The sequence below is a fragment of the Eretmochelys imbricata genome, chromosome 2 (assembly GCF_965152235.1).
Source record: "Eretmochelys imbricata isolate rEreImb1 chromosome 2, rEreImb1.hap1, whole genome shotgun sequence".
In the NCBI taxonomy this organism is placed as follows: domain Eukaryota; kingdom Metazoa; phylum Chordata; order Testudines; family Cheloniidae; genus Eretmochelys; species Eretmochelys imbricata.
In genome coordinates, this window is record NC_135573.1 from 262,529,941 (window position 1) to 262,554,166 (window position 24,226).

A 24,226-nucleotide genomic window follows, 5' to 3' on the forward strand; every position below is an offset into this window, starting at 1 on the left:
CCTTTCCAACACCTGACACTGCATTTGGCGTGGAGAAGAAATGATGCAGACCAAACCAAGAGGGCGAAAGACAGAGGAAATGGAGTAGTTTCTTTTCTTTTCACCAGGTTTCGTGATGACCCGACTGATCTTTTCAAACATTACTCCTATGCATTTTTTCATGAACTCTGTGAATCTGGAATTGATTCCTGAAAAACCTACGAAGCTGGGCCAAAAAGGAACAGGGTGTGCTCTGAATGTCATGAAGTTGTGAGCAGTGGGAGAGTTGAAGCAGGATGGCTTTGCGCAGCAGGTCCGGAAGATGAGGGGTGCATTTCAAACGGGGTTGCTGGAGAGTGCAATGGCTGTGCGTGCTGAGACAGGGCATGGAGAGCTTTTGATTGGAGAGAGCTGGAAGGAGAAATAGAAGCATTTGAGAGAGCAAATGGGATGGGCTCAGTGCACATCACCTCTGCTATGACGTTCTCAAGCCCAGCTCCAAACCCCACATATCTTTCCTATTACTGCAATTCCCAAATGCAGCCCAGCACAGCAGCGTGCAAAGTACAAGCCGAAGAAATGCAAGTCAATAATTTACAGCGTTCTCCTATCACTTTACATGGAACAGACCACGGGCCTAGCAGTGTCATCATATCTAATGGAAAGAGTGATGCAAAATCTCTGCGATCATCCCATTTGGTCCCACGTGCCCTGTAAAAATGGGATTTAAGGACCAGCCCTCAAGAACTGGCTGTGACTAACTCTAATCTGACCCTTATTTCTTATTTGGTCTCCTGCCCTTTCCCTACGCTTCACACAATTTATGCATATATGCCTGTAGCCAGAAAGACATAATCACGTCCCGTTTCTGGAACACAGGTTGATGGGTTGGTTAGAAGTTTTGGATGTATCCAATTTATCAGGGCCTGACCTATGTGACGTGAAATGGTGGTCTCACACCAGTTAGTACTAGACAGGTGGCCATGTCATCAAAATCCACTGGCACTAATTGACCCCCTTTGTCAGTAGAGAGGCCAAGGATAGAATGATCAGTAGAAAATGAACTGCTCTCTCTCTCTGTAGGAAAATAGTTAATGGTCTCTCCAGGTCAAGATGCAGGCATGCTGGTCGAGAGGGGTGGGAGAAGATTCTGTCACCCCATCAGACTTGTTCTGTGGATAAAGCAAACTCCAGCTCTGTCAACTGAGCAGCTACACAATGCAATGAAATTAAAGGGGAATTAAAAGAGGGCATCCCAGGGCTTGCAGAAATAAATCAAAAATCTCTCAGAAGAGACCAAAGCAATGAAAGGACATTGGACAGAGTAATCACAACTCCTTCACTGTAGCAAGTGCCCTCCTATGCCAGCAGGAATAGGGACAGTAGATTAAGTTCTGATGAGAATACTGCCCATCCCTGCATGTGTTGTACATATGAGTCAGCCACTAAAGTCCATGTGAGCTCCATGCTCTGATCAGAGACTCATTAAAAATCAATGGACAACCTTGGATCAAGCCCTGTGAAAGCTTGAAGATGAGAGGAGTCTTTGCTGTCACCTATGATCCCCATTAAGAACAATTACTTTGGCATTTGCTTAACAAGGATCCTGCAAGCTATAATATTAAAGGCCATAGGAAGAACGGAGAGTGGGTTTTCTTTTTGTTTTCTCTCACTCTATCTATTTTATACCTACAGCTAGATCATCTGTGTGTGTATCTTTTTTTCTTCCCTTTGTCTCCCTATTAATAGAGCCAACCCAGGTATCTGGGGGTTTTGCCATAACTTTGATCATTAACTTGGTTACACCCCAGGTACATCTACTCTATCACTGGGAGGAGTGAATGCAGCATGAGGGGACAGCTAATCCCTGATGCCACCGGGTCTTCACTGCTATTGTTACTCATGGTAGCTTTGGTCCAGCTAGGCTCAGGTGTAGATGGGTCTTTCCAACAGCAGTGTAGACACACCCTCAGACAAAAGTCACTCAAGGCCTGAACAAATCAGAAGCCAACATCGGTCCTTGGTCATGTGCAGTGACCTGCTCAAGAAGTCCAGGGGCTGAATTTGGACCTTGGGGAACTGCGTCTTTGTGAAAATCAAGTGAGAGCGGCATGTATGAATCTGAAGACAGAATGTGGACCCAGGTGTTCAGGTTTCATGCTCGCCAATTTCTTTTACAATGTGGTATTCAGATGGTGGCCGGTTGATTTTTACTTGGTATTATGCTAGCAATGTGTGAAGTATTAAAACCAGGATTGAAATTGGCGGGGGGGGGGAGAGCAGGAGAACCCCTGGCTGCCATCTGAAAGCAGAGAACCAGAAATCAGACATTAGTGGGGAAGCTGTGTGAGCTAGTGATGTCATGCTGGGACTCAGGAGATCTGGATTCCAGTCCTAGGTCTGCCACCGATCCAGCCACTGGGCTGATCTGTTCTGATTCACACCCCTTCTCTTGTTCGTTTTTAAGCTCTTTGGGGCTGCACCCAATCTGTTGTGGCATCTAGGCCCTACTATACTAAAAACAAACAATTATACCCTAATTTTCAAATACACACACTGGGCCAATTATTTTCCTGGAAACTTAAATTACGTTATTGCAATTTTAGGCAATAATGATGGGAGAAAAGGGTATGTCCTAGGAAATTCATGACCAGCTAGTCAGAGCTGATGGGTCAAGGTGCAATAAGGCACAGTATTGCTAAGTATACATTCAAAATGGAGCAGGGGTGAGGGTGGGAACTGTAGGCCTCTGGGCCAAATTCTGATCTCAGTCTCACCGGGATAATTCTGTTGTTGTCAGCAGAGTCACACAGGATTTACACCCAGCATAGCTGAGATTAGATCTGGGCTCTGGTTCTTTTGGTGGGTGACGCAGGGACAACTGGTATAGCTGTTATGTACAAGGCATTCCTAGGAGATTCATGCCTTCTCTGTTAGACAACCGCATGGCTTGAATCACCTCTCTGCATGCCATTCATCTTAGAATTTCCCATAAGCCTCAGTCCGAGGCCTTTTGACTGCAGGAGTTGGGAGCATCTTTTCCCCCATTTCAAGTGTCTCCAGATGCTGTTTGGTTGGTGCAATTAAAGGAAGGAAATATTAGTGATATTCCCTTCTGCCTTGGCTCTCTCCCCTCTTATTTATAAAGAAGATTGAAGGATTCTGTGCTTTGGTAGCTAGGACCATGCATTTGTGGGTTAGAGGATCTAGATTCTAAGTCCAGCACTGCAATGGACACACTGCTTGAGCCTGGATAAGTCACCCACTCATTTTCTCTAGCTGGAAAAAATGCCGGTGCTAACATTCAACCCCTTTTTGTAATGAGATCCCTGGACGGAAAGGGCTCCGCGTTATTCTTCTTAGCAGCTGGCAGGATGTGACCAACAATGTAGGGCTTCATGCAACCCAGTGACTTTCATGGCGAGAACAGATCTAGCAAGTCAGGCAATGGCACTGAAATGCCATCCGCTGAACTGACTCCTGTCCCGGCATTTCAAGTTTCAGAAATTATTGGTCTGCTCATTAGCAGCTTTATTATAAGCCTGCTGCTTTGCATGCCAAAGGTTGCTAGCCAGTGATTACCACTCAAAGGAAAAGAGACGGCGTGACCGGAAGGTCAGTATCAAAACTGGGACCATGTCCAACGTAGAATCATATCTATTTTGAGGAGTTCATTGCTAGTTTTAATTAGGGAAATCCTTGGAATTTTGATCAGCCCCATGGCATAGCTGCAAACACAGGAGGCTCTTGGTTTGGAGGTCACAGACTCAGCCTCCCCCTGGGCATGACAGTGGAATTAGTATTCTTTAAGAGGTGAGCCATATGTGATCAGGGGAGCGGGGATATTGTGGATCAGATCTGGCTACCAAAACAAGGCTGGGAAGAGACGGGTTTCTGCACTGCCATTGGGGCCTTTTGCTACTGTGCTGTGACGTGCATAGAGATGGGACGACTGATATGAGAACAGCATAACTGACAGGTATATGGTGTAAGTGTTATTGGGGAGTGATCCTTTGTGCTGCTAACTACCTGCTGGGCTTCACCCCAGAGTAGGCTGCATTCCAAGGGCAACGGATCCCGACATAGAGTTGGCATTACAGTGTTCATTTGTAAAGTCTTCCCCTTATGCATCCCAGATCATGTACAGCAAGTTGTTGCTGTGTTTGGAAATGGTCTTAGTCACGCTTCCCAGCCCCACAGATCCTCGCGGGTGTGTGACTGCCATATGGAAAATGTTTAACTGACAGGTGGATGCCAGCCGTGTGTGAACCAAATGGGGAAGTGATGTGAGAGCAACTGCATGCGGCACTAGTGCCCGAGAGCTGTGAAAATGGCACGGCTGTGGTGTAGTCACTGTGCCAACCTTAGCCGTTTTGGAGGCTAAGGGCAGCCAGCTGTTCCTTATGGAACGCTCCCTAATTTCCCACCAGATGCTCCTGATCAATGATGCTGACATATCTGCTCCTTATTCTCAAGATTGATTAATTCCCCTGGATTCCAATACCCTTTCCCAGGGTCCCCCTAATAAAGGTGGCAGTGGGGAAGCAGCCAGATGGGTTTGTATTTTTTTTTTTATAGGGTCAGGGCTCGAATAGCTAGTTTGGGTTTTTCCTCTTCCTGAGAATAACTCCTCAGCTCCGGCAGATTTGGCACCTTCCATCGCTGGCACCGTACGTCACACCATAAAAATCTCACTCCAGCAGGAAAGGGCTAATACGCAAGAGAGCTTTCAAGAGTCTGATGTAACCCACATGCTTTATTCTGCAGCATGGGAATGGGAAAGAAGCAGTGGGGAGGACGGATGGATTTTAGTTGAGTACTCGGTCTCTGCCCAAGTGCAGAGGGCAGGGCAGGACAATTCAGCTAGAAGGGCCCACAGATCTCTAGAACTAGGGTATGGCAGTTACTGGACGTGCTCACGAGCTGTTGCCGAAGCTGTCTCGGAAGATTTAAGGAGTCCCGATACTTGTCGTTCCTTGGATACAGCACCTGAGGATCAGTCAGCTATTAACGCCGGGGGTGGAATGCTGTTAGCTGGGGAGACCCCCGCCCCCCAATGACTGTTTGCTGACAGGCTTTTGGAGGGACACTGAGATGCTGCCGTTCGTCTCAAGGTCAGAGGAGTCCAGGTGACGCACAATCCATATTATGGCCACACTTGGAGAACTGAGAAATCATCTCTGAGGGCGTAGAGCGGTGTAGTGTCAACATCGAGGTAGCTAGGTCGATGCAGCGTCAGTGTAGACACGGTGTCGCTGATGTTGACTGTTACTGACTTTCAGGGGCTGTCCCACAATGCCCCACATGGATCGTACAATCGATAAATTGCCCAGGGAGGTTGTGGAATCACCATCGTTGGAGATTTTTAAGAGCAGGATAGGCAAACACCTGTCAGGAATGGTCTAGATCAGGGGTTCTCAAACTTCATTGCACCATTACCCCCTTCTGACAACAAAAATTACTACACGACGCCAGGAGGGTGGTGGGGGGAAGAAGCCTGATCCCACCCAGTCCCTGCCAGCTCAGGTGGGGAGGGGCCAAAGCCAAAGGGCTTCAGCTCCAGGCAGGGGGCCTGTAATCTCAGCCCCACTGCCCAAGGCTTAAGCCCTCAGGCTTCGGCCATAGACAGTGGGGCTTGGGCTTTTGCTTCAGCCCCTGGCCCCAGCAAGTCTAAGCCAGCCCTGTTGAGACCATTAAAACAGGAATGCAACCCATCTTGGGGTTCCAACCCACAGTTTGAGAACCGCCAGTCTAGATAATACTTAGTCATGAGTGCAGGGGACTGGAGTAGACATGAGTGCAGGGGACTGGACTAGATGACCTCTCAAGGTCCCTTCCAGTCCTACCGTTCTATAATTCGATGATACAAGTGAGCCTGGTGAGGACACGCACCACTGACACAAAGAGTAGACATGTGATGTAAGTACTGCGGCCGCTGTATGCTGACGTAAGTTTGGTTGACTTAATTTTGTAGCGTAGACGTGGCCTAAGAAACTGTCTGGTACTCTCTCTTTAGAGCTGATTTGGAATTATTGACCCCTATTTAGCAGGGTTGTACATATAACAGCCCTGAGGTTTAATTCGCTGTAGTGCTTTCTGAAAAGGCCTGAAAAGACAAACCTCAAGCCTGTGCTTTGGCAAAGAATTAAGCAGGGCAGTGCGATAGAGTTGTACATGTTATATGTGTACAGCCCTTAGCAATAACAATATAATAAAGAATTATATTAGTAAACAATGGTGATAAGGTTGGGAAAGGGAGTAGCCAGTTGAAAAATGGGAGGGAGGGTAGTCATCAAAATTTTCCCCAATTTTTATTTTGAATATATAAATTTTGAATTTTGAAATGTCTTGGACATTTGAAAAATTCAGATCAGTTCTACTCTGTGCATCTCCCCACCCCACTCCCCTTCTGCGAGTGTATTGTCGATCTGCGGAACTCCCTGCTGCAGGAGGTCATGGAGTCAAATAGTGGAGAGATGGGTTTTTTAAAAGGGCTGGCCAACTTTAGGAGCTGTGTTTAGTGTAAACAGGCATCAGGCTTCAGGGCTTACCTGCAAGCATCAGGAAGGGATAGCTCTCTCTCTCTCTCTCTCTCTCTCACACACACACACACACACACACACACACACACACACACTTACATACACACACACACGCATAAGCAATCATGTGGCTGATTACACAGTTGGTTAGCTGCATAATGCTGCCTTTCTGCTTTCCACTGAAGCATCAGGTATTGGCTACTGCCAGAAGCAGGATAGTGGATTAGCATGTCAGTGCACTTTGCTTTCCCCCGTAGAACCTTTGCCAAAGAGCCTGGTCTGAAAATGAACACTACTTTCGACAAACAGTGCCCTGAATGTCAGGGATGAGGGTGGAACAGGAGCCGATGTTGAATGCATGATGGTGTAAAACTTTCCATTTGCTTAAGTTGTGTAGGGCTAGTATGAGAGCACCATCTCAGTAGAGGGCTCACGGTGCAGTGAAATGGATACCCCCCAGCCCCCCACACTCACAAACAGATGTCCAGTAAAATAGCAGCAGCCCTTCCTAATTTAAACTCATTGGCTGTAAGAGAGCACAGCCGAGAGACAATTGCTCAACCCCGTCTGAACACACCAGACTCCTCAACCCCCTGGGTGACCCTCTTGTGAGCCGCACTACCCCGTGTTGTCGGTCTCAGCAGGCATCACAAACTAAGGCCCCGGTCCAGCAAAGCGTGTGTGGCGGGGGGGGTCCCCTGGCTGGTAGTTAGCTTCCCTGGGGGTGGAGAGCCTCGAGGAGGCAGGAATTCACCCACAGATCACTTCAACTGCTTTATCAGCGAATGAGAAGTCCCAGAGCCCCGCTCCACACCAGCTCCTCGGTCGCTGATCAGGGGCCTAGTGCTGGGTCCCTGCCGTGGCATGTGTCCTCTCAGGTGGCCTGCACGGTCCTTTCTCCGCCTCCCTCCTCTCTGCCCATTCCCCAGCTGATCAGCGTTCCGGGGGCAAGGCTCAACCCTCCAAGCAGTGCTGCTGGTCTCCGGAGTTCAGGCTCCGCAGGTGTGGAAGTCAATGGGACTGTCCATCTGCTTAAAGTGAAGCATAGGGTCAAGTGCTTTGCTGGATCGGGGCCGAAGTATAGCCAGCCCTGCTCAGTATTTTTCAGGGAGAGACCTTCAGTCCCCGCAGCCCCTGGGATTTCTCTGATGTGGGTGGTTCTGTACGTTATATTCTTTTCTCCAAACCCAGTACGGTGCGAGGGGTGCACTGTGCTGTCTTTCAGATGAGTCCTTGCCTAATTACAGCTCCCCTGGCCTGTTTTGGAGTCCCGGCTTGCAGATTATATCAGCTCTACAGATCATGAGTCCGCTGGCTATGTTAAACAGGCAGGAATTGAAGGTGGGAAAATAGACAGGGAGAAAGCCGGACAGCCATTAAGACAGCTGATTTTATACTGTGAGTGTTCCCTAAGGGAACAAAATACATTGTGATCTTTACTCACTGATTATTGGTTGAAAATGACTGAAGTCTAGAGAACATGTCCTGTGAGGGAAAATTGAAAAAAAAATGGATTTGTTTGATCTGGAAAAGAGAAGACTGAGCGGGGACAGAACAGTTTTCAAGTACATAAAAAGAACAGGAGTACTTGTGGCACCTTAGAGACTAACAAATTTACTAGAGCGTAAGCTTTCATGGGCTACAGCCCACTTCATCGGATGCATAGAATGGAACATATAGTAAGAAGATATATATATTATATACATACATGCATACATACAAAGAACATGAAAAGGTGGAGTAAGAGGCTAATTAATTAAGATGAGCTATTATCAGCAGGAGAAAAAAAACTTTTGTAGTGATAATCAAGATGGCCCAAGGTTGTTACAAGGAGGAGCGAGGTAAATTGTTCTTGTTAACCTCTGAGGATAGGACAAGAACCAATGGGCTTGAATTGCAGCAAGGGTGGTTTAGGTTGGACATGAGGACAAAATTCCTGACTGTCAGGGTGGTTAAGCACTGGATTAAATTGCCTAGGGAGGTTGTGGAATCTCCAACATTGGAGGTTTTTAAGAGCAGGTTGTACAAACACCTGTCAGGGATGGTCCAGATAATACTTAGTCCTGCCTTGAATGCAGGGGACTGGATAAGATGACCTCATGAGGAAACTTTCAGTCCTACAACTCTGATTCTATTATTATAAATTGACCAAATGCATCCTTGTGACCCAGAGACCTTTTGGTATCAACTGGCAGAGGGCACATGGAGTGCATAGGGTTTTACCAGGATCTCCTGGGTCAGATATGAGCATAATAGTTCACCAAAAGGTGGCGTGTGAGATCTCTACCATGAGGCAGTAGCCCACTGGTTGTCGTAATCACCACAAAATGTAAATACAGATAATATTTAAGGAGTTATGTATCTATAGGGACAGTTATGTTCTTAAGGTCTGGAAGTTAAAGCAGGAGACATACCAGAAGGTGACATACTCTGGATATGCTTCCATCAAGTAGGAGGTAGCAGATGCTTATCTCTGTGTCTGGCCATGTGAGTACTGTGCATTGTATGGCTTACAATGAGTTGCACCCTGAGCCAGATACCAGCTGAAAGATTGTAAAATGTATAAGAGAGAAATCTACAGGAAAAACCAATCAGCAGGGAGTGTCCGGTTTATGAATGAAGACCAAGGATGAGACTGGTATATTTAGGGGAGTAAAGAGATACGTGGGCTCCTTCACCTGGGAAAAAAGCTGACAGCATGTTTGTTTCATGAAAAGAGGCTCACAGCCAGCCTGGCTGTAAAGTTTTTGGGTGAAGAATATTCTACAAGCCACAAGAGTATCTCCTTAATTCAGTCCAGGCTCTAGAATGCGCGTTATGATTTTGTTTGATCTGTAACCATTTGTTTCCAGCACTTCTCCCTGCTATCACTTGAATCTCTGTGCTTTGTTAAATAAACGAATACTTGATTTCATTAGACACCAGTGCTGAGTGTTATGCAGAGCGGTGAGCAGAGGTGGAACGGGTAAGCTGAGGTATACTGCTTCTTTGGAAGCAGCGAATCTGAACATTCAGTAGAACAGGGGCTGGATGCTCAGGCTTCCTCTCTCTAAAAGCAACTGGTAGTGAGGGGCATCCCAGTCCGGAGTATCCCTGGGGAGTGTCACAGCCCTCATGGGTCAATTTTTCCCACCTACTGCTGGACAGCACTGGCTTTCACTTCATTGAACCTCTGTTTCCTTTTCCTCTAAAAGTTCTCCTTTAGCTCAAGTGGTAGAAGCTTGTCCTTTTGGTACCAAAGTCCTAAATTCTAGTCTCCAACCTGACAAGCAAAGAATCTGTTGGCAGATTGCCATGGCTCATTACAAATTCGTTGGACATTTTTTTTTAAAGGAATATAGGAATTGCCATCCTGGAGCAAGACTAGTCCTCTATCCAAACCAATATCTCTGACAGTGGCCAGAACCGGCTGCTTCAGAAGAAGGGTAAGAAACCCTGTAGCTGACAATTACGGAAATTCTTTTCCTAACCCTTGTAAGTTAGAGGACGGCTTATGCCCTGAAGCACGAAGGTTTGTATCCCTTTCAAAACTCTTTTATTAAAATCCTTATTGTGTTTTAAAGGCTGATTACTGGTCAAGGTAAATTTTGGTTCCATAGATAAAGAATACAATAGCAGTTACAGAAATCATCATGGATAGACTTTTTTCCCCCTTGAGTTAATGTCAAATCTCCCTCCCTTACAGAATTTGTTAAGCAATCATTTAGATCAGGGGCCGTTCTGGACTTAGTCCTAGAAAGCGAGCCAAGTATGATAAATAAAGTAAAACATCTGGAGGTCTAGCCATCAGAATATCATCAGATATGAGCTGATTCTAAGGAGATGTTATGTAGGAAAGGTAATAATCTGAATAATTGGGCCTTTTTTTAAAAGACCCCTTTGAAAGAATGTGGAATGGGATAAAGATAATGCTGATCGGAGTTGATTGTCTCGAAAATTTACTATGGAAAATTGCAGGTCTGTAATGAATAGTTGGAGAGCTTTAATGAGCGTCTGGGCCAATAAACTCCAAACATATATTTAAAAAGTAAAGATAACAGAAGCCAATCTAGCTTAGAAGAGCTGTAAGGAACAATGTGAAGGATAAACAGTTTTTTAGGGGGGGAAAGGGCAAATAAGGATCTAATTAGTGGGAGGGTTGAGTAGATTATACAAAGAAGATAAAAGCAAGGAAACATAATTGGAACCACAGCAATGTCGTATCAAACAATCCAAAGCATTTTATCTAGCACAAATGGTTTTGCAGCTCTTTTCATGGGCAAGTGGTGAATTAAAAGGTTGATGCTCTTGAGGCTGAGCGACAGGAAGCAGACAGAGGGAAAATCATCAGGGCAACATTAATAGTCTTGACTGAGCTGTCCAGTCCCCAGTTGAGTGATAGTGATGTACGGAGCCTTTCACCTTCCTGCAATCCCTTAGCCATGTGCTTAATTCTAACCATGTGAGTAGTGAAGTTAATGGGACTACTTATGTGCATCTTTATTGGATCAGGGACCTCGTTTGGTACTGAAAGAAAGTTGTTCCCCTCTCATGGCTGTTTGACGGTCAATGTGAAATGGAGTTTGGTGCATTTATTCCTGGGGTGGCTTTCACAAAGGCATTTAGCACCTAACTCCCACTGAATTCAGTAAATGCTTTTTGTGAATCCCACCCCTAGTGGAAGTGTGTCTATATGAAAAAATACACTGCCACATTTGGCATGATTGCCACCCTTGCTGTCAGTCTCACTGGAAATAGTCAGGATTAAACGGACATGATGATTGAGATGTTAGTTCTGAAATCCCATTCGCTCACCTCTCTTTTCAGGGCTGAGATTAGATCTGGGGACACAACTTGTGGTGAATAGTTTATTTGATGAATTTTGCTGTGTGTTTTCTTCTCAGACTATGATTTTCTTGAGGGAATTCACTGGTGGTGAGTATTCCATGAATACATTTCTGTAAATGTCTCCGCCAGTGGCTTATTTGAGAGCCACTGGTTATGAATGTTGGACAGTCTAAACTGGAGCTGTTTTGAGTGGCCACATGGTATCATTTCTTTTTCCCTGACCTGATGTGCACCACTCTTGCAATCAGTGACCAAAGTGTCTATCACTGGAGTACTTTTGCTAAGGTTGAATTATGGATCTGTCATCTGAGTTTGGCTATGTATATTTCTGTATATCCTTCTGTTTATTATTATTATTATTATTATAATTATTTATTACTATTATTTATTATTCATTGTATTACCATAGTGCCAAAGAGCACGGACCATTGTGTTAGGCAAGGGCCACTGTGTTAGGTGCTGTACAGACGCAGAACAATAAAGACAATCTCTGCCTCAAAGAGCTTACCATCTAAGTAGCAGACTAGTGATAACGTAGACAAGGAGACAATACTGGTCAATGAACTCAACACATCACACACTATATCTCAGATACATGGCCTAACTTTTAAAGAGTGGCTAGTGATTTGGGGGGCCTCCATATTTTTGGTACCCAAATTTGGCACACTTTAAAGGGGCTCCATTTTCCCCCAAAGGTTGAGCACCCAGTATTTGAAACTCAAGCCCCTGTATGGGGGCTCAAATTGAGTTCCTAAAAACAGAAGCAACCCTAATTGAATGCATCCGATGAAGTGAGCGGTAGCTCACGAAAGCTTATGCTCAAATAAATTTAGTCTCTAAGGTGCCACAGGTACTCCTTTTCTTTTTCCTAATTGCTGGTCACTTTTGAGAACCAAGGCAATGGCAAAGCAATGAAGCTATGCAGTGGCCCACCCTCAGCTTGGTTGGGAGCTGAAAAGGCAGGGAACTGCTTGCAGAGTTCTAGCCGCAAAGCCAAATGAGCAAGCCCAGCTCAGAGTTTCAGTTCATTGCTACCACTCCAGAGCCCAGACACCTTCAGGGCTGTAAAGAAGGGGAGCATACAAAATACAAATAAAGCCACAGAACAGGTGGGGGATGCAATAGGGCATTTGTTTGTTCTGTGGACCTGGAATGATGATTAAGCCAGCTTTGCAACAGCTGAAAGGGGGGAAAAAAAGGGAAATCCACTCCTGAAGCATAGCTCGACTAGCGTGAGGATGGTAAAGATGGCTGTGGGAAATGAATGCCAACTCTCAGTAGCATGTTGAGAACCTGGAGGCTGTCACCACCAGCCGAAGAAGACAGAGGGGCTGCCATATGGTTGCCTGATAAATATTCCGCAAGAACTGGAAAGCATTCCGCACTTGAGGTTTATATCTAAGGTACAGAGTGATGGAGTAAGAGAAAAATTTGGCACACCCGCTAAAGGGCACGAATCATGGAACAGACGCAAGTGGAAAGTTTTGGGGCTGGACAAAGGTTATGGCAGTTAGAGAGATGATCAGTTTGTCCCGGCGTCCAGATTGATGTGGTATAACCAGAGTGATAACTATTTACAGTTGTTTCTAATCTGAATGGAAATGGCGTTTGTTTTTTCCCCTCCCCGAAAAATTTTCACTAACCAAGCAGAACTGTGCTGGATTGCTAAAGGGACTGATTTTAGTGTATTGGGCTCGCTGCCAAATCATCACATGTGTGAGACAGTTTGTCTCCTATTGCACTAGTGCTGTGTTGCTACCTCCCCTCTCTCATCCCCCCCCAAAAGTTTTGCCATAAACAGTACCAGATAATCTATTGTATATGAGAGTTTGGGATGTCTCATCTATGGCGAATATCAGAAAAGATCAGAGAACCGTCTTTAATTACTAAGGCACTCAGGTACTCTGGTCATCAACTTAGATGTGTTGTTTGCAAATGTGGATTTGAAACTAAATGTTTCCTTTTGAGTTAAAATGTCATTTTAAGTTGAAATGTCCATTTGAAATGGAACATTTTGGCTGCAGCTAACTTTTCAAAATGAAATTTTTCAACTGTGAATGGCCGCTTTGATAAACTGAAAAACTTCATCAAAACTGGCATTTGTCTTGCAGAAAATTTTTGATTTTGACAAAAATGACATTCCGTAATGGGGAAAAAAAAAGTTTTGTCTGGAAATTTTTGATTAGTTTGAATTATGGGCTCATCACCAGACACAGTTCAGACTTTGTGGCTGTTTACTAGACAAGATGTCTTTTTTGTTTCATATTTGTACAGCACCTAGTACCTTGGTCCATGAGTAGGGCTCTTAGGTGTTATTGTTTATACAAATAATAATAATAATAATGACCAGTTGGGCATGGGCCTTGTCTGACTTAATTGAATTTGAACTCCTGACAATGCCTTGTCAGGTCCATGGGTTTGCCATGACTTTAGAAAGGACTCCCCAGTAAGTTTCCCTTGGGCTAGGCTATGAACTGTTTTTTATCTGGTGTGGCTTTTTCCTGTTTTAGTCAAGAAGACCAAAGAAGAGCCAATCAAAAGACATTTCTGGGATATTAGGGGTGTGGCCATGGAACCATTTTGTTTGTCCATCAACCAATAAAAGTGGCTGTAGGATAGAACCTCCAGCCGATACACTCAAAGAGCCTTAACCCATTTGCCACCATGTCCTGTGAAATGAATTCCATCGAATGACATGGAGCTCCTGTAAAGAAAAAAATCCCCCTGGTCTGCTGCAAACAGATGAAATTTTAAAACTTCAGGACAATGCTTGCTATTCTGGCACTATTGAGGCTTTTATCTTTAGCCACCCTTTGCTCCCAAGTTTTTCCTGTCAGAGAACTCTTAACATCCAATGGCTGCCACTGTGTAACAAGCAACCCCAGTTAAATAAAGAGCAGCAAAATTTGTAGCAAAGTAGGGTCAATTCTGGTTCATTCAAAGCCAGGCCCTTAAATACACTTTGCAAGAGAGGGTTAAGTTACAATAATAAACTCAATTGTGCTGGCATTAGGTTGCTAGGAAGGGGAAAGAATTGTGCTCATCCACTTCTATATGACTTGGCAGGAGTTTGGAAAAGCAAAAGAAAAGCAGGGTTGCTAGCAAGTTAGAGTGGCAAAGATTCACTGCCTTTGAAAGGTCATCTGGTGCGTTCTGCCTTATTTTGCTGGATTCACACAAAACCACACAGGTCAGGTGGGATTTAGGTCCGTGTTTGCCAGGGTGCATAGGGACAGCATCTGGTCAAAATGGAGAATTTCTGCCAAATTTCACAGTTGTTGTTATTTTTATTTAACATTTCTATGGTGGTAGCTCGTAAAGGCCCGTGGGTCAGGGCCTCATTGTCTGAAGTGTTGTACAAACACGGAGTAAAGGATGTTGCCTGCCCGAAACAGCTTCTCATAGCACTTTCCATTCATAGGGCTAGATCTGCAAAGAAGTCAGAGTTCCCCTTACATTGCTATGTCCCAGGGTCCAGGCACTGATCACAAATCAGGGTTATGCGCTGTAGCTGAGAGACCAATGGATTTTTCATTTCATTGGCAATTTAAAAAAAACAACAACAAATTGTTTTGGGTCAGACCGAAAATGAAAAGTTTTGAAGAATTTTGTTTTAGGTCAAAGAAAAACATTTTATTTCGACAACAGCAAAACCTTTCATTCTGATTTGGCCCATTTTAAAATGTTCTTGAATGTTTTACAAATAAAATTCAAAGACATTTTGAAATGAAAAGTCGTCTCAAGCTGAAAGATCAAAACGTCCCCGTCCCCCGTCCCCCCGTCCCCACCGCAAATGTTGAAATGAAGCATTTTTATTCTTTCAGAACTTTGGGGTTTTTGAATTTGTCTTTGTAAAGAAACAAATAGGTGAAATCCGTACGAATTTGCAAAATGTTTTGGTGTTGCCGAATCTGCATTTTTCACTGGAAAAAACATCCTGGACCAAAATTTTTCTCCCAGCTCTGCTATACGCCCACTTACTGTCAGTTACTGGGATGTGGGCAGTCCTGCCTAGTGGCTAGAGAAGGAGTTAGTAGTCAGGACTCAGAGCCCAGGGTCAGAAGCCAGGCACCACAGCCAGGGATCAGAGCCAAAGTCAGGAATCGGAGCCGAGGGTGTGGGCTGGGATGGGTTACCCACAGTGAGACAAGGCAGGGCAGGGTCAAAGGCAGGAGCAAGGCTGGGAACAAGCAGATACAGAAACTATTGCAGTCGTGGGCAGATGCTCTGAGCTGCTGTTGAAAGCTGCTGCTACTGGGGATAAGAGCTGGTCTGCTGACGCTTCCCACCAGTCAGGCAGCCTACAACAGGCCAGCTGCGCTCATTGGGCTGCCCAGAGTCTGGCTGTGCCGCAGGTCCTGATACTTAGTTCCTATCTGGACCAGATGGGCGGGTAACGGGAAAAGCTTTAGTTCCACCCCTGTACTTGCTGCCAGTGCAACTGAGCCAGTGCAGGAAGTATCATAATGCGGGTACAGGCCAGCCTCACATTACGCCCTTCCAGAGTGAGAAGGAAGTGGTGATGGTGCTGTGTCTCCGAGGGGTGCTTTCTGGGCTGGAGCAGCTTACACACCACTCCTTGCTCAGAGATAGGCCTGAAGGGCCAGTGTGGCCCAATGAGGTCAAAGGTCTTTATTAAGGTAGGGCAGTGTTATCACAAATGGGGATGGTGCAGCTCACCAGCTGATGGAGGCTTCAGATAAATTGGCCACTAACAATTGTAACTGACGGGGATTAGGGAGAAACTTCTTCGATGGACAGGCTGTCCCATAATTTCCCCTTGTGGGCCTGGTATATATATCATAGAGTCACAGGACTGGAAGGGACCTTGAGAGGTCATCTGGTCCAGCCCTCTGCACTCATGGCAGGACTAAGTATTATCTAGACCATCCCTGACAGGTGTTTGTCTAACTTACTCTTAAAAATCTCCGAATGATGGAGATTCCACAATCTCCCTAGGCAATTTATTCCAGTGCTTAACCACTCTGACAGTTAGGATGTTTTTCCTAATGTCCAACCTAAACCTCCCTTGCTGCAATTTAAGCCCATTGCCTCTTGTACTATCCTCAGAGGTTAAGAAGAACAATTTTTCTCCCTCCTCCTTGTAACAACCTTTTATGGACTTGAAAACTGTTACCATGTCCTCTCTGTCTTCTCTTTTCCAGACTAAACAAAGCCAATTTTTTCAATCTTCCCCTCATAGGTCATGTTTTCTAGACCTTCAATCATTTTAGTTGCTCTTCTCTGGACTTTCTCCAGTTTGTCCACACCTTTCCTAAAATGTGGCACCCAGAACTGGACACAATACTCCAGCTGAGACCTAAGTAGCATGGAATAGAGCAGAAAAATTACTTCTCATGTCTTGCTTTCAACACTCCAGCTAATACATCCCAGAAGGATGTTTTGTTTTGTTTTCAGTAGTGTTACACTGTTGACTCAGATTTAGCTTGTGATCCACTATAACCCCCAGATCCCTTTCTTCAGTACTCCTTCCTAGACAGTCATTTCCCCTTTTGTATGTGTGCAACTGATTGTTCCTTCCTAAGTGGAGTATTTTGCTTTTGTCCTTGCTGAATTTCATCCTATTTACTTCAAACCATTTCTCCAGTTTGTCCAGATCATTCTGAATTTTAATCCTATCCTCCAAAGCACTTGCAACCCCTCCCCACTTGGTATCATCTGAAAACTTTATACATATATGCTCTCTGTTATTATCTAAATCAATATTGAACAGAACTGGACCCTGAACTGATCCCTGGGGAACTCCACTTGATATGCCTGTCCAGCTTGACTGTGAAACACTGATAACCACTCTCTGGGAATGGTTTTCCAACCAGTTATGCACCCACCTTATAGTGGTTCCATCTAGGTTGTATTTCCTTAGATTGTTTATGAGAAGGTCATGCGAAACAGTCTCAAAAGCCTTACTAAAATCAAGATATACCATGTCTACCACTTCCCCCCATCCACAAGGCTTGTTACCCTGTCAAAGAAAGCTATTAGGTTGGTTTGACACCATTTGTTCTTGAGAAATGATTGTTGAGTGTTACTTATCACCTTATTATCTTCTAGGTGTTCGCAAATTGATTGCTTAATTATTTGCTCCATTATTTTTCTGGGTATTGAAGTTAAGCTGACTGGTCTATAATTCCCCGGGTTGTCCTTATTCCCCTTTTTACAGATTGGCGCTATATTTGCCCTTTTCCAGTCCTCTGGAATCTGTCCCGTCTTCCATGACTCTTCAAAGATAATCGCTACTGGCTCAGGTATCTCTGCAGTCAGCTCCTTAAGTATTCCAGGGTGTATTTCATCAGGCCCTGGTGACTTGAAGACATCCAACTTGTCTAAGTAATTTTTAACTTGTTCTTTCCCTATTTTAGCGTTATCCAAAACAGGGTCTGGGAGGTCAAAACCACGGGGCTGGGCTGTTGGATTTATCATGAGATAGGCATTGGCTATGTTTGAAGCTTGTTCTTACCCCCTAGGGCACCACCTGGTGGTAAGTAGGCTACTGGCCTTATTATTTATATGGTTATAGTCCTTGAGCAGGGACCCTGCTGTGCTAGGGGCGATACAAACACAGCTCAAAAAGGTGGTGCCGGCCCCCAGAAACTTACAATGGAAGTATAAGACGAGACAACAGCTTGATACAGACAGATTGATGGAGGAGCACAAGAAAACAGAGACAGTCTCGGTCAGCAGGATAAGCAGTGGTAACAGCACGCCAGAAGACTGAGCTTTGCCAAATTCTGATCCAGCATGGCAATTCCTATGCCACTAGAGTGAATGAGGTTTCACTGCCCATCGTTGTGCAGTGTGAGCATCCAGCTAACTTCACCAATACACTCCTCGCTGTGCTATGACTGGGGCTGCTATGAACCAAATCTGCAGACAATGGCTAAACCCCTCACTGACACACTTTGCCAGAGATGCCTCACCGACACCTGAGAGCTGCGGCTCCGTGCAGGGGTATTTAGTACCCAGGCACCTCAGCTGATGGTGCGTCAGTTACGCTGCACCTGCTTTGTGATGTCTTGGCAACTCAACCCTGAACTGGCACTGCTGTTAATATTGTGTCACTGGGAAAAGTAACAGAGTAGCCTTGAAATGGCAATACCCTAAACCTCTGTATCCGAGCCACGCAGCAGCAGGAAGCAGAAGGGTCAAAATACAGCCTTTGATGGCCAGAAAGTACAGCAGCTCTGAGGTTGCTCTAGCTTATGAAAAGGAGAGGTGATACAACCCCAGAGAGTGGGGGAAGAGAAAGGATGCACAAAACCGCATGGTTAGGGTTGCCAGATATATGGTTTTCAACCAGAACGCCCAGTCAGAAAGGGCCCCTGACGGCTCCAGTTAGCACCGCTGACCAGGTTGTTAAAAGGAGGCTGGCGGGGCTGGCAGGCTCCCTACCTGGCTCTGCGCAGCTCCCCAGAAACAGCAACATGTCCCTTAGCTCCTAGGCGGAGGCATGGCCGGGGGGCTCCCCACGCTGTCCCCACCCCGAGTGCAGGCTCTGCTGCTCCCATTGGCCAGGAACCAAGGCCAATGGGAGCTGCGGGGGTGGTGCCTGTGGTTGGAGGCAGCGCACAGAGGCACTGGGCCGCACCTCCACCTAGGAGCCAAGGGACATGTTGCAGCTTCTGGGAGCTCCCCAAGGAGGTAAGTGCCACCAGGATCCTGCACCCCTCACCCACCTCCTGCATCCCAACCTCCTGCCCCAGCCCTGAGCCCCCTCCCACATCCCAACTCCCTCCCGGAGCCCACAGCCCAGCTCCCTGCCCCAGTCCTGAGCCACCTCCTGCATCCAAACTCCCTCTCAGAGCCCACACCCCAACCCCCTGCCTCCCACACTGAACCCCTCAGCTCCAACCCCCAGCCTGGAGCCCCCTCCTGCACCCCAAACCTCTCATCTCTGGCCCACCCCAGAGCCCATACCCCAACCACCTGCCCCAGCCTGGAGCCCCCTCCTGCAACCTGAACCCCTCATTTCTAGCCCCACCCCAGAGCCCTCACCTCTAGCCAAAGCCATCAACCCCTCCCGCACCCCAATCCCCTGCCCCAGCCTGGTGAAAGTGAGCTAGTGTGTGAGGGTGGGGGAGAGTGAGCGAAACAGGGAGGGGGATTGAGTGAGCGGGAGCCTCGGAGAAGGGGCAGGGCAGGGGTAGGGCCTCAGGGAAGGGGCGGGGCAGAGGGCAGGGCAAGGGTCTTTGGTTTTGTGTGATTAGAAAGTTGGCAACCCTACACCTGGTCCCCATCTTGGATCCTGCCCTGAGCAAAGCGTTACTGTACTTTAAGGCCATTGTCCCTGTTCCAAGAAGCTTAAGCCTAGATCTTCAAAGGTGTTTAGGTGCCTAACTGATCTCATGGGAGTTAGACATCTAAATACTTTTGAGGATTTGGGCTTTACATTCTAAGTAGACAGACAACACGAACCATACTGGGTGATCTAGAGGAAAGCTCTGGATCCAGTCTTTTTAAAAAATTGTAAATGTTTCCATGAATACAAGGGCTGAATTTGATTTGTTGTGATATTTATTATGTGAGGATATTTAGACAACTGCCAGCTATGTGGGAAAATGTTAACGGATTCTCCAAAGTTTCACAAACTTTAGCATTATTCTTTATTATCCTATTCAAAACAGTTCAGCCAGCCAATCAGGGAAGCAGACAGGGCCGGCCCACAACATTTTGGCACCTGAGGCGGGGAGCTCAAATGACACCCCCATGTCCCCTCGCTTAGGCCAAAACTTTGAAAGGTCTTAATTCTGCCTTCTTCCTGTTCTACTCCTCTCATGGCACTGCTCTGCTACCTACCCCAATAAAGGAGAACTAACAACTTAAAATGCCTTCTTCAAAAATTTTAAGTAACACTTAACTTTCAAACGCCTGAACAGCAAAGGTAACTTTTCTTGTCTGCATAGTAAACACTGGCGTTTTTATCTGTTTGAATAATCAAAGTGGTGCTTTCCATGCCTTCTTGGTTGCAAAGATTTGAACTGCTTCCTGCTGAAGGTCCACAGTCTGGGCCAGCTCATGCTCTGTTGAGATGGTTGCAAGGCCAACCAGCCTCTCCTGTGTCCTTGTGGAGCGTAGATGTGTTTTTATTAACTTCAGCTTGGAGAAGCTGCGTTCTCCACTGGCAACTGTTACAGGAAATGTTAGAAGTATGTGCAGAGCAACAAAAGCATTTGGAAAGAGGGTGGTCATCTTATTTGTGCACATATATTCCAGAACAGCCTTTGGAGTTGATCCTGCTGAAATGTATCTTCAAAGGGCTTTCAGTTCATCACCTAAATCACTCGCATCAATATCGTGCATGTCATCATGTGTCAACGCTGTCTCTAGTGCCCTGCATTGCTGGTGTAGGTCTTCTGCAGGTATAGTGAGGAGTTTTGGAATATCATACAACATCCCAAATATACTGCTGTGTTCCTTGCGCTGCATGAAACATTCTTCAACTGACTGTATTGTACAATCTAGCACCTGGTTAAAGAATTCAACTTTGCACTGTTGTTTGTGATCTCTTATGGGATTATCCCTTGCCTCGTTATCAAAATGTCTTCTTCTTCGGTGACTCTTGTCTTCTTGAATGGGTGGGAAAATAGCTTCAGTGTGAAGTTCCTCTGCCAACTTCTGTGCACTTTTAAAACATTTTGAAATCCCTCATCTGACCGGTAAGACTGTAGGTATGACTTTGCTTTGTTCACTTGTTCCATTGCTCCAGATATATCAAGGTCAACACCTTGGAGTCTGTTGCTTACAACATTTATTTCAAACAGTATGTCATGCCAAAACACTAAGCCACACAGAAATTTGAAGTTATGTATGTTTCTGGTGATTCCATTTCCCTCTGCCACTGTTCTTCCACAAACAGTTCCTGTCATAGCATTACCTTCCATAATGGCAACTATGGAAACATCTATCTTCCCAATTTGGTGTTTGATAGGATTTATCTCCTCCACTCGACTTTCCCATCGTGTGGCACTCAGTGGTTTCAGTGTCAGAGAGGATGTTCCCAGATGTTGCTTCAAACTTTGCCATCAATGAGTTGATGCAGAGAAAAATACATCGATGCTTTGAATTACATTAAAAAATTCAGCAGCCTCACTAGAAGCTGATGCTGCATCACTGACCACCAAATTCAATGAATGAGAACTCCATGGGACAAAAAAAGCTCGAGGGTTCAACTCTCGGATCTGAGTCTGCACGCCTCTGTTCTTTCCTTTCATGTTGGCACCATTATTGTAGCCCTGACCTCTTATGTCAGCTATCGCAATTCCCGTATCTTCCAGCTTTTTTAAAAAGCACATTTGTCATACCAGCTGCTGTAGCATCATCAATGTCAATACATTCTAGAAAATACTCCCTGACGGTCACCATTGCAGGGACATTTTCACTAGGTTCTGTTGTTGTTACAAAACGCACCATTAAAGTCATTTGTTCCATATGGCTGATGTCAGGTGTGCAGTCCAGAATAACAGAGTAATACCTTGCTGACTTCAGATCTGCCACAATCTTCTGTTTGACTTTTGTTGCCAGTAACTGTACGATCTCATTTTGAATTGTTTTTCCAAGGTAGTGATGTGTGTGCATTTCTTGGGTGGTGACTCTTCTTAGATGCTCCTGGAGTACAGCACCAAACTCCGCTATCAGCTCCACAATTTTAAGGAAGTTTCCATTGTTTGGCACATACAGCTGATCTGAAGTGCCACACAGGGCTTGGTTTTGGGTAGCAAGTATTCTCACCATGGCAATGAGCCTTTTCAGAACATTTGGCCAGTAAAGAGACTCTGATGCAATCTTCTCTTGATGCTGATCATCTATGGCAGCCTTTAACCTTAGTCTCATCTCAAGCTCTTTCCACCTACGGAATGAATGCTCTCTGGTGATTTGCTGCCTTCTCATGACATGCCAGATTTCTAGCCAGATTTTTCCAGTCCTTTGTTCCTGTAGAACCCAGTGTGGCTGGAACATTAGACTGGAAGAGTTTGCAACAAAAACAGTATGCAGCATTCTGGTTTTTTTAGTACATAAGCCATGGCCTCTTCACTTTGCCACCATTGGGGATTTCATGCCAGTAATGGGTTGGATGTAAACTTCTATTTTCATTGTCTTTGAGGAACATGAAGTTTTTCACTTGCTGTGGCCCATGCAGTACAAGGAAGTCTCTCAGGCTACTGTTCAAGTGGGTCCACAGTCCTGGATCATTTAGACTGAAGGAACTAAACTCAGCAGCGGCTGTTTCTTGCGACTCCACCACTCTCTTCTCTGATCTGCACTTTTCTTCAGAAATGTGCATGGTTACATCCATTTGAGATGGAGATATGGATGCTGCAGTAGCTGCCAGGTCACCTGCACTCTGACTAACTGGAAGATCAGGCAGCTCCTCACCACTCACATCCTCACTGGGGCCGGAAGGCTCACCGTGAACATTTGTGTCTATGTGTCTCAGGAGACCTCCTTTCTGCTTAAATAGAAAAGCTTCCTTTGCTTTCTTTCTTTTTCTGAATGCTGCCCCAGGGGGGCGTTTTCTTCTTTCACTCATGACTGCTGTTCTGTGCCAGCTATAGTGGCCCTCAGCACTCAGTTGAAGGGGACAAATAAGCAGGCTGGTAGCAGGGCCTGAGTGAGGGAAGATATCAGTGTCTTAAGGGCCTAACTGGTTCCTACTACTTCAGCTGACGGCCTGTTCTCCTCAAGTGGGTTCAGGGAAGCAGCAGGAAACAGGATGCTCCCTGAGAAGCTGGCGTTAATCAGTCCAGGCTCCTGGGGGTGCTAGAGAGGTACATAAGAGGCTCCTCCTCCTTTCTCTCCCTGCAGCTCCTGCTGCTTTCTGCTATTCCCTCTCACCTTTTCTCCTGCCTGCCTGTTCTGTCTCTTGTGCCCTCCTTCCTCCAGCACAGCACTCCCCCATCTCTGTGCATCTAGAGCAGAGAGAATCCAGATGCACCAGCAGCAGACACAATTTTCTACACTCTGGGTCCTAGTTGCACCCCGCGCCCCCCCCCCCCCCCCCTCGACACACAGTCTGGCACCTGAGGCGGTTGCCTCAGTTCACCTCATGGTAAGGCCAGCCCTGGAAGCAGAAATAATACTATGTGATATATCTGACCAACCACATACAGACTAGCCAAAGCAAAAAGTCTGGAAATGTGGTTTGAAAACTGTCCATCCAACTCTTGTGATTTCCCCCCCCTCCCCCCAAGCATTATATTATTTGGTGCTTTTACAAAACCCCAGCTCCCGCAGGCAGGTGACTACATTAGAATCTCAGCTTTCATTTTAAAAAAACATCCTAGCCCTCAAGATTGCAAAGAAAAGCTCAGAAACATGTTCCCTAAAGCTTCCTGCACCGGAAGGCAAATAAGAGCCTAGGATTTATTCTTGTTAACATCTCGTGTATTTTTTTATGACAATTACATAATTTGAGGGCGCTTGGGGGCCTGGTTTATGATTGTTGAATGCTTGGGGCTGGCAGTACTGTATCTGGTGAACACTTATGAGTACTTATGTAGAGGAGACAAATCCCACAGCAGACAGGCAGGGATTAAAGAGCAGGCATTTGCTCAGTTAGCCCCAACCTACTACACCTGTGTTGGGTGTTGGATTTAAGAAGAAGAAAGCCCAGCAGTTGAGGCCTGTTGGTAAAGGAGAGTAGATAAATTGCTCCTATGAGGGGCTCCATCCAGGGGTTATAGAAAGACTGTGGCCTGCTGGAGAGTAGGCCTCACCTGCGTGATTGATTAGAGGAAAGCCATGGAGCTGGTTGCTAAGGGGGAAGACGGGCTGTTGTAGCTGGGAGCCTGCCTGTGAGGAATGGGGCTCAATGCTGAACACAGATGGACTGAAGATTCTTTTGTTCAGTACGTCTATTGGAT